Consider the following 11,478-nt stretch of genomic DNA (forward strand, 5'->3'; position numbering starts at 1 on the left):
TTACATATAGTAAAGAGGTGTCTAAGAGGGGATATGATAACTATACAAATATATTCGGGGACAGTACAAGGAGCTTTCAAAATAACTATTTATCCCAACGACAGTACAACGGGCTTAGGGTCATCCCTTAAGGTTGGAGGAAATGAGATTTCACCAGCAACAAAGGAAAGGGTTATTTACAGTAAGGGCAGTTAATATGTGGAATTCGTTACCCATGGAGACTGTGATGGCAGACACAGAAGATTTGTTCAAAAAAATGTTGGACATCTTTTTAGAAAGAAAGGTATACAGGGATAAACCAAATAAGTAAACGTGGGAAAGATGTTGATCCAGGGAATAATCTGATTGCCAATTCTTGGAGTCAGGAAGGAATTTATTTTCCCCTTATGAGATATCATTGGATGATTTTTCACTGAGGTTTTTTGTTGCCTTCCTCTGGATCAATACGTAAGTATAGATATAGGATAAAGTATCTGTTGTCTAAATTTAGCATATGTTGAACTTGATGGACGCATGTCTTTTTTCAACCCCATCTACAATGTAACTATGATTTGAAAGTGCTCACTCCTTGACCGGTAACCCATCTCTTGACATGTTGGGCAATCCGGGCTACAAAATCCAAATGTCTTTGAGACTTTGTCCGACTCCCTAAACTGAAGCCTGTATGGCTCGGGGGTAATTTCGTAGTGGCTAGTAGGACTTTCTTCACCACTGGATAATCTCCCGCATCCTCATGATCCATCTTCTGGTGGGCATGTGTTGCCTTCCCGCACAGCTGAGGGTCAGCTACCAGACTCAGTCTATCTCAGGCAGGTGATGGACAGCATCTCAGTTACAGGACTTATTTGCTTTTTAGTGTAAGTCACACCTCCTATTTTTAATTTATTTTGTTCTTTACCTTATGTCCAATAAAGTTGTTACCTCCTATTACCAATCTCACGTTGCCTTCCACTATATTAAGAGGAGCTGCGTATGAACCAACATATCTGGAGTCAAGTACCTGTTATATGAGGGCACTCACATAAGCCCATGTGAGTGATTACAGTATATATATATTTTCTATATCCATACCAAGTATTTCCCGGTATTTTGTTCTGGGACCAACCCCCACTGTTTCTACTTATCTGTCTGAGGTCCCATTGGATGAAACATGAGGCAGAAGCATCAAAGATTGTCTGCAAAATTCTTTCTACAAGGGCAGTCACACATGCCCGTGTGAGTGATTAGTATAATATTTTATTTCATGCTCATATTCCCTATCAGTTATTTATTATTTGGTTGTTTGGGATCAATTCTTGCCACTCTCACCTTCTCTCTGAGGTACCATCGGAGGAATTTTACAGTGAGGAGACCCTAGAAGATTCGCAAACACAGTCTAGAGGAGTATCCACACTGATTTTAGCATCCCAGGAAGAAGATTTGACGTTCCAGAGTCGCGAGTACAGCAGTGACGATATCAGAGACAATCATACTCTGCAACAGATGTGACTGCCACTCACATTTGGCCGTGTGAGTGTAAATTTATATGATCCTTTTCCAACACCCTATTCTAACATTTCATTTGTTTTATCACCATCTAACTCATTATCATAATTATCATTCTGTTTTTTATGTGCGCTCGCTGTTATCTTGTGGGAAGTGAGAGAGAGAGACACAGAGAGAGAGAGAGAGAGAGAGAGAGAGAGAGAGAGAGAGAGACACACAGAGAGAGAGAGTATTACCAGCCAACCTTGCCCAGGGAACAAAGAAATGCATTGAACATTGCACCACATACATACAAGATCAACATTGCTTTACATATTATTACAGTTTAAACTTCACATGCTGGCCACAGGTAGATAGATGGGTGTACAGGGCAATCCTGTACATCCATCAGACGGACAGGGGCCAGGGACTTAATCCTTAATATGCCGGTCTCTGGGCCCGACAGTCACAATCACACTATTGTTTTACATCTTTTTCTTCACTTTTTCACTGATCCATGCACCAGAGGACTTCTTTTTCTACAAATGGGATTAAGAAATGATGGTGCACAATGATTAAATATATCAAAGATTTACTTGGATGTTAAATTGACTTTAACGATAAAATTGTATTATGTGTACAAGTCGAGAAATGGCTTACATAACGTGTCTCTTTTTATTTTATTTTTTAAATATACAGTATAATAAATTAATAACACACAAGCTACATATACATATAAATATACACACACACACTGCAAACCTGTCGCTCCCGGCAGCAGGCACTGTACACACAAAACGTGTGCGTCACATGCACGCGCGCCCGCACCTACTATAGAACAAGACATAGATGTTTCTTGCAGAGTGAGTTCTTGGGAAGAGAGGAAGTTGATCAGGGAACAACTGAATTTATTGATCAATAATTCTGCCCCCTTTCTCCTCTGGTTCTCTCTAATGCTACGTCCCCAGTAACTGCGTGCACAGCCGCGCCGGAGCGCCTGGCAGCTCGTGCACCAGTTTAAGCCGTGATCTGCGGCCCTAGGGTCGCAATAGGATGCGCGTCAGAGAAGAGCAGGGGGGCCAAGACAAGATTTTTGGCGGCGGCATGGAGGGGGCACGGCCATGATGCCACGAGCATTCTGCAGGCGCGCAAGCAGTGACTGGGGCCGGCCCCATAGAGTGCCATATCTTGTTTGCGCCGCGGACACCAGAGACTGGTGGGGACGAGGCCTAACAAAGAACTTTTAACCACAGCATCAGGCGTGACCTTGAAATGTGAGAGCTAGGCCAACCTCCAACATCTGCTGTGCATCAAACCTTAACTGCAATTCTTCTCTTTTGGCAACATATGAATTCTACATCTTACACCATATTCTCATTCAGTTGTCTTGATATAAGTTCTCATTCATACATTTTAATATATAAACAGATTTCTAACAATTTATACTAAATAAAATAAAGATAAAGTAGTGAAAAAGGTGGGTTGCAAATCAGATAAACACACAGGAATCAAAAGTTCCTTCATTATAATAAATTATAATTGTTTGTTCTTGTGTTTACAGAGACATTTTGCAGGCACGGATGTTGGTGCCTGAGGCACAGGGAGATAAAGTGACTTGCCCAACACTGGGAATTGAAACTCAGTGCTAGTCAATGTCTTTACTCACTGAGCCGCTCCTCCTCATTAACATCAGTGTGTTAGTACTGCAGAATCAATTGGTAATTAACAGTAATGTTTTTTTTTTTTAAACAATCTAAGGATCCCTAATTCCATGGAAAGGCTTCTTTTAAGAAGTGGTTTTAACTGGAAGAATCCTCATTAATTGGGTTTGTAAATAAAAAGAGGGTAATCGGGCCGATTACTATAATGTGATCCTTTCTGTTGTTCGGTATTTGTTTATTCATTGATAGTTTTAGAAAATCATATAAATAACAAATAATACAAATAACACATAATGGGAAGAAGTGGTGGTGACGGGATAACCAGGCTCAATAATAAAGGTTCAGCCCACTTGGTTACCCCTGATCCGTGTGTAATGGTCCTAGCGTGTCAGCTCTTGGACTCTATTGTCGTATGTGTATCACTGAGACTGTGTAGTAATTATGCGACAAGTCAATATTTTCTGTATTTTGCCTTTCCAGGGGTGCTGGGCAGTGGAGCCTGCGAGGCCGTGAGTTTGAGGGTGGGGTTTGCAGAGAATCTTCAATCGGATTGTTGCTATGTAGTGGGGTTCCCGACTTAGGGGTCACCCCAAAGACGTACCCGGGAATCAGGTAAGATTCTCGGGCACATTGAAGCACAGTGCTCCGGCAAAATCCTACCCTGGAAACGTTCTTGCGACTCACCGCCAGGGTTCCCTGCTTCAGCACAGGCTGGAAAAGTAAAGCAGGCATGGGGGTTCAAGGTATCCCCAGAACAGTCCTGGAGTCCCTTGTATAAGGTGGGATGCCCAGACCATGCCCTGTCACCCTGAATCTGGTATAGGGGTTCAGGGGTTATTTATTTATTTATAAAATATTTTACCAGGAAGTAATACATTGAGAGTTACCTCTCGTTTTCAAGTATGTCCTGGGCACAGAGTAAAACAAATAGTACATGGTTACAAGTACAGTTACGTAAATGAACAAGGTATACATTATATACAAGACATTGCGTGCACAGTTAAAGATAATATATATTATGAGCGAATGAAACAGTTACAGACCTGATTAAAATGTGAGACAGCTTTAGATTTGAAAGAACTTAAACTGGTGGTGGATGTGAGAGTCTCTGGTAGGTTGTTCCAGTTTTGGGGTGCACGGTAAGAGAAGGAGGAATGGCCGGATACTTTGTTGAGCCTTGGGACCATGAACAGTCTTTTGGAGTCTGATCTCAGGTGATAGGTGCTGCATGTGGCAGGGGTGAGGAGCTTGTTCAGGTAGGCGGGTAGCTTGCCCATAAAGAATATGAAGGCAAGACAGGAAAGGTGAACTTTGCGCCTAGACTCGAGTGATGACCAATCTAGTTCTTTGAGCATTTCGCAATGATGTGTGTTGTAGTTGCATTGGAGAACAAAACGACAAATTGAGTTGTAGAGGGTGTTAAGTTTGCTAAGGTGGGTTTGAGGTGCTGTGCCATACAGTATACTATGTCTCCATAGTCAATAATTGGCATTAGTATCTGCTGTGCGATACGTTTTCTGACCAGGAGACTTAGGGAGGATTTATTCCCATAAAGTACCCCTAGTTTGGCATAGGTCTTGGTTGTCAGGGTATCAATGTGCATCCCGAATGTTAAGTGGGAGTCAAACCATATGCCCAGGTATTTAAAACTAGTGACAGGGGTTAGGGTGGTGTTAGTGTTGGTTCTAATCTGGAGCTCAGTCGCTGGAAGCTTTAAAAATTTAGTCTTGGTCCCAAATACCATTGTTACAGTCTTGTCAGTGTTTAAAAACAGTTTGTTTTGGGAAATCCAGTTTTCGAGTCTGAAAAAGTCAGACTGAAGTATGTGTTGAAGGTCAGAGAGACTATGGCTGTGTGCATATAGGATTGTGTCATCTGCATACAGTACATGTGTATTGAGGCTTCCTGACAAGCTGTGGGAAGATCATTGATGAACACTGAGAAGAGTAGGGGCCTCAGAACAGAGCCTTGCGGGACGCCACAGGTGATATCCAGGGGGCTAGAGTTAGAGCCAGAGATGGACACATGTTGGGATCTTCCTGACAGGTAGGAATGAAACCAGTTTAAAGCATGCTTCCCTATTCCGGAGCTCTGGAGTTTGTTGAGCAGGATAGCATGATCAACAGTATCAAAAGCCTTTGCAAAATCTAGGAATACTGCACCAGTGAGTTGACCCTGTTCCATTCCACACTGGATTTCATTGCAAACTTTTAGCAGGGTAGTTACGGTAGAGTGTTTGGGGTGAAACCCAGATTGGAATTGGCTAGGGAAATTTGTCTTGTTATAGTAATCGCTTAATTGGGAGTGGACACATTTTTCCATGACTTTGGATAGGATTGGGAGAAGTGAGATTGGCCTGTAGTTTGAGACAGTGTTTTTGTCCCCACTTTTGAAGATTGGGACAACTCTGGCAGCTTTCCAGGTCTTAGAGATATGGCCTGCAGACAGGAAAGAGTTGACTATGGAAGCAATCGGTTTGGCAATTGCTGGGGCACCAAGTCTTAGGAACCTAGATTGTAGTAAGTCAGGTCCACATTGGCTGCTTAGTTTTAATTTGAGAAGCGCTTGTGTAATCTCCTCTTCGGATACTGGGCCAAATTGAAAATTGTGGGCAATATTGGAGGGGGTGCGCCTATAGGGGTACTCCCAGGATGAGATTCGGGGTTGTGGTTTGGGTTGCGTTTTGCTAATAAATTAGTAGCACACCCCACAAAGTAATCATTGAATGCATTTGCAATGTCGGTGGGGTTTGTCAGAGTAATATCGCCCTTAGTGATATTACTTGGCTGTTGATGGTTAGAAGGCTGGAATATGTTGTTGATAACCTTCCAGAAGTTAGCTGGGTTTGATGTGTTCTGGAGGAGATTGTCAGAGTAATATTGTGCTTTTGCATGCCTTGTTTGCCTTGTGCACATGTTCCGCAGGCATCTGAAGTGATTGAGATCCTTGGTAGTGCCAGTTACTGTGTAGCTTTTCCACCAGGCATCCCTGAACTGGTAGAGTGCTATAAGGTCGGGTGTAACCCATGGAAGGTGGGCCCTCTGTACCCTTATTCTGTGTAGTGGAGCATGGGTATCACAGAGTTTTAAGAACTCGGATTGGAAACAGTCGAGCGCAGAATCAGGGTCAGGAATTAAATCGATTCTGTGCCAAGGGCAGTTGGTAAGGTCAGCCAGAAACTGTTGTGGGTTAAAGTTTCTAAATGTTCTAGTGAGGAGAACTTTAGGGCTTGATTGGGGCGGTTTAATTTCCTTACACAGTACACTATTGCGTGGTCACTGAAAATGTCAGGAAGGATGCCAGAGGATTGGATTCTGCTGGGATTTGAGGAGAGAATCCAGTCAAGCAAGGAATGATTGTGCGATTTCAGGTTTCTTCGTGTGGGTTGGGAAATGAGTTGCGATAGGTTAAGCGACTTGATTTGTGTGTGGATTTTGTGGTTTTTAGAGTCAAGCCAATTGAAGTTGAAATCCCCAAGAAATAGCAGCTCACTCTTCTCATTCAGAGAGGAAACGGAGCCAAGAAACTGGGTGATATCAGTCAGAGATTGAAGAGGGGCTTTAGGGGGGCGGTAGATGCCAGCAATCAGGACGGGCTTAGAGAAGGGGAGGCAGATTCTGCCAACTAGGATTTCAAAAGAGGTTGGTCTTGGGGGGCAATGTAACAGTGTAAATTGTAATGTGTCTGCAATATAAAATAACACCCCTCCTCCTCTCTTTGACCTATCACTCCTAAAAATGGAGTATCCCTGAATGGCAATATGTGCATCAGGAGTTTTAGGGGTTAGCCATGTTTCTGTAAGAACGATGGCTTTTGGTTTATGCATAAGCACCATGCCCTTAGTTCATCCAGTTTGGGCAGCAGGATATTTATATGGGCGAGAGATAGCCCTTTTTGGAATTTGAAGGGGGTATTCTCAGGGGTATGGGACAGAGTTGAAGTGGGAAGACCTGGGTTAGGTTCAATATCACCTGCTAAAGAGAGTAATAGTATGAGTAGAAATTTGAGTAGTTGTTCCAGCTATGTTCAAAAGCTGCAAGGGTTTTAATTGTGTGGGTTCAGTAAAGTCTGGGTTGTGAAGTGTACCAGTAATTAGCCTGGCAAGTGTAGGGAACATACAGTCATGTGAAAAAGTTAGTACACCCTCTTTGAATTCCATGGTTTTACATATCAGGACATAATAACAATCATCTGTTCCTTAGCAAGTCTTAAAATTAGGTAAATACAACCTCAGATGAACAACAACACATGGCGTATTACACCGTGTCATGATTTATTTAACAAAAATAAAGCCAAAATGGAGAAGCCATGTGTGAAAAACTAAGTACACCTTATGATTCAATCGCTTGTAGAACCACCTTTAGCAGCAATAACTTGAAGTAATCGTTTTCTGTGTGACTTTATCAGTCTCACACATCGTTGTGGAGGATTTTGGCCTACTCTTCTTTACAACGTTGCATCAGTTCATTGAGGTTTGTGGGCATTTGTTTATGCACAGTTCTCTTAAGGTCCAGCCACAGCATTTCAATCGGGTTGAGGTCTGGACATTTACTTGGCCATTGCAACACCTTGATTCTTTTCTTTTTCAGCCATTCTGTTGTAGATGTGTTGGTGTGCTTGGGATCATTGTCCTGTTGCATGACCCAATTTCGGCCAAGCTTTAGCTGTCGGACAGATGGCCTCATGTTTGACTCTAGAATACTTTGGTATACAGAGCAGTTCATGGTTGACTCAATGACTGCAAGGTTCCCAGGTTCTGTGGCTGCAAAACAAGCCCAAATCATCACCCCTCCACCACTGTGCTTGACAGTTGGTATGAGGTGTTTGTGCTGATATGCTGTGTTTGGTTTTCGCCAAATGTGGCGCTGTGCATTATGGTAAAACATCTCCACTTTGGTCTCGTCTTTCCAAAGGACATTGTTCCAGAAGTCTTGTGGTTTGTCCAGATGCAACTTTGCAAACCTAAGCCGTGCTGCTATGTTCTTTTTAGAGAGAAGAGGCTCTCTCCTGGCAACCCTTCCAAACAAACCATACTTGTTCAGTCTTTTTCTAATTGTTCTGTCATGAACTTTAACATTTAACATGCTAACTGAGGTCTGTAGAGTCTCAGATGCAACTCTTGTTTTTTTTGCAATTTCTCTGAGCATTGCACGGTCTGACCTTGGGATGAATTTACTGGGACGAATTTACTGGGAATGAATTTATCTTCCACTCCTGGGAAGATTGGCAACTATCTCGAATGTTTTCCACTTTTGAATAATCTTTCTCACTGTAGAATGATGGACTTTAAATTGTTTGGAAATTGCCTTAAACCCTTCCCAGATTGATGGGCAGCAGCAATTGTTTCTCTAAAATCATTGCTGATGTCTTTCCTCCTTGGCATTGTGTTAACACACGCCTGAATGCTGCGGAGCAGCAAACTGCTAAATCTTCGGCTTTTATAGAGGTGGTCACACTTGCTGATGATCAATTAATCAAGGGCATTTGATTAGCAGCACATGTCTGCTACTTAGCATCTTAATTCAGTGGTTCCCAAACTTTTTCGGTTCAAGGCTCCCCAAGGCGATCAGGATTTTTCCGCGGCGCCCAAAGTAAAAACAAAGTTGTATATACATACCTAACAGTTGCAGTGCGCGGTTGGTGTCTCTCTCAGGCACACACTCTCTCAGACACACACTCTCTCAGGCACACACTCTCACTCTCTCAGACACACACTCTCTCAGACACATTCTCTCTCTCAGACACACTCTCTCTCTTAGAAACACTCTCTGACACACACTCTCTCACTTTCTCTCTCTCTCACTCTCTCAGACACACTCTCTCACTCTGACACACTCTCCCTCTCTCAGACACACTCTCCCTCTCTCAGATACACACTCACTCTCTCAGACACACTCTCCCTCTCTCAGACACACACTCACTCTCTCAGACACACACTAACTCTCTCAGACACACTCACTCTCTCAGACACACACTCACTCTCTCAGACACACACACTCTCTCAGACACACACTCACTCTCTCAGACACACACTCACTCTCTCAGACATACACACACACTCACTCTCTCAGACACACACTCACTCTCTCAGACACACCCTCACTCTCTCAGACACACACTCACTCTCTCAGACACACACGCACTCTCTCAGACACACACACTCTCCCAGACACACTCACTCTCTCAGACACACACTCTCTCAGACACACACTCTCTCAGACACACACTCACTCTCAGACACACACTCTCAGACACTCACTCTCTCAGACACTCACTCTCTCACTCTCTGACACACTCTCACTCACTCTCATACACACTCTCACTCACTCTATCAGACACACACTCACTCTCTCAGGCACACTCACTCTCTCAGACACTCATTCTCTCAGACACACACTCACTCTCTCAGAAACACACTCACTCTCTCAGACACACACTCACTCTCCCAGACACACTCACTCTATCAGACACACACTCTCTCAGACACACACTCACTCTCAGACACACACTCTGACACTCACTCTCTCAGACACTCACTCTCTCACTCTCTGACACACTCACTCACTCTCATACACACTCTCACTCACTTTATCAGACACACACTCACTCTCTCAGGCACACTCACTTTCTCAGACACACAGTCATTATCTCAGACACACTCACTCTTCCAGACACACACTCTCTCAGACACACACTCACTCCCTCAGACACACACTCACTCTCAGACACACACTCACTCTCTCAGACACACACTAACTCTCTCAGAAACACACTCACTCTCTCAGACACACACTCACTCTCTCAGACACACTCACTCTCCCAGACACACTCACTCTCTCAGACACACAGTCATTATCTCAGACACACTCACTCTTCCAGACACACACTCTCTCAGACACACACTCACTCCCTCAGACACACACTCACTCTCTCAGACACACTCACTCTCCCAGACACACTCACTCTCTCAGACACACAGTCATTCTCTCAGACACACTCACTCTCCCAGACACACTCACTCTCTCAGACACACACTCTCTCAGACACACACTCTCTCAGACACACACTCACTCTCAGACACACACTCTGACACTCACTCTCTCAGACACTCACTCTCTCACTCTCTGACACACTCACTCACTCTCATACACACTCTCACTCACTTTATCAGACACACACTCACTCTCTCAGGCACACTCACTCTCTCAGACACACAGTCATTATCTCAGACACACTCACTCTTCCAAACACACACTCTCTCAGACACACACTCACTCCCTCAGACACACACTCACTCTCAGACACACACTCACTCTCTCAGACACACACAAACTCTCTCAGAAACACACTCACTCTCTCAGACACACACTCACTCTCTCAGACAAACTCACTCTCCCAGACACACTCGCTCTCTCAGACACACAGTCATTATCTCAGACACACTCACTCTTCCAGACACACACTCTCTCAGACACACACTCACTCCCTCAGACACACACTCACTCTAAGACACACACTCACTCTCTGACACACACTCACTCTCTCAGAATCACACTCACTCTCTCAGACACACACTCACTCTCTCAGAGACACTCACTCTCCCAGACATACTCACTCTCACAGACACACACTCTCTCAGACACACACTCTCTCAGACACACACTCACTCTCAGACACACACTCTCAGACACTCACTCTCTCAGACACTCACTCTCTCACTCTCTGACACACTCTCACTCACTCTCATACACACTCTCACTCACTCAATCAGACACACACTCACTCTCTCAGGCACACTCACTCTCTCAGACACTCACTCTCTCAGACACACACTCACTCTCTCAGAAACACACTCACTCTCTCAGACACACACTCACTCTCTCAGACACACACTCATTCTCTCAGACACACTCACTCTCCCAGACACACTCACTCTCTCAGACACACACTCTCTCAGACACACACTCTCTCAGACACACACTCACTCTCAGACACACACTCGGACACTCACTCTCTCAGACACTCACTCTCTCACTCTCTGACACACTCTCACTCACTCTCATACACACTCTCACTCACTCTATCAGACACACACTCACTCTCTCAGGCACACTCACTCTCTCAGACACTCACTCTCTCAGACACTCACTCTTACTCACTCTCAGACATACTCACTTACTCTCTCAGACATACACTCTCTCTCACACTCTCAGACACTCTCTCTCTCAGACATACTCTCCCACACACACACACACTCTCCCAGACTCTCCCACACTCTCAGACACACACCCTCCCAGACACTCCCACACTCTCAGACACACACTCTCCCAGACTCTCCCACACTCTCAGACAC

General features: G+C 44.2%; 1 protein-coding gene across 2 annotated transcripts in view; it reads left to right on the top strand.

Annotated features, from left to right (window-relative positions):
* Positions 1-11,478, top strand: part of LOC142462942 (hemoglobin subunit alpha-5-like) — a 30,462-nt gene that overhangs the window by 8,872 nt on the left and 10,112 nt on the right. Inside the window, exon 2 of one of the 2 annotated variants that reach the window (XM_075565158.1) lies at positions 1,321-1,509. The exons of the other annotated variant lie outside the window; for it this stretch is intronic. The gene's annotated coding sequence lies outside the window, so the exon portion shown is untranslated. The remainder of the gene's footprint in view (positions 1-1,320; positions 1,510-11,478) is intronic. 2 annotated transcript variants of the gene reach the window in all.

The sequence above is a fragment of the Ascaphus truei genome, chromosome 11, assembly GCF_040206685.1.
Source record: "Ascaphus truei isolate aAscTru1 chromosome 11, aAscTru1.hap1, whole genome shotgun sequence".
In the NCBI taxonomy this organism is placed as follows: domain Eukaryota; kingdom Metazoa; phylum Chordata; class Amphibia; order Anura; family Ascaphidae; genus Ascaphus; species Ascaphus truei.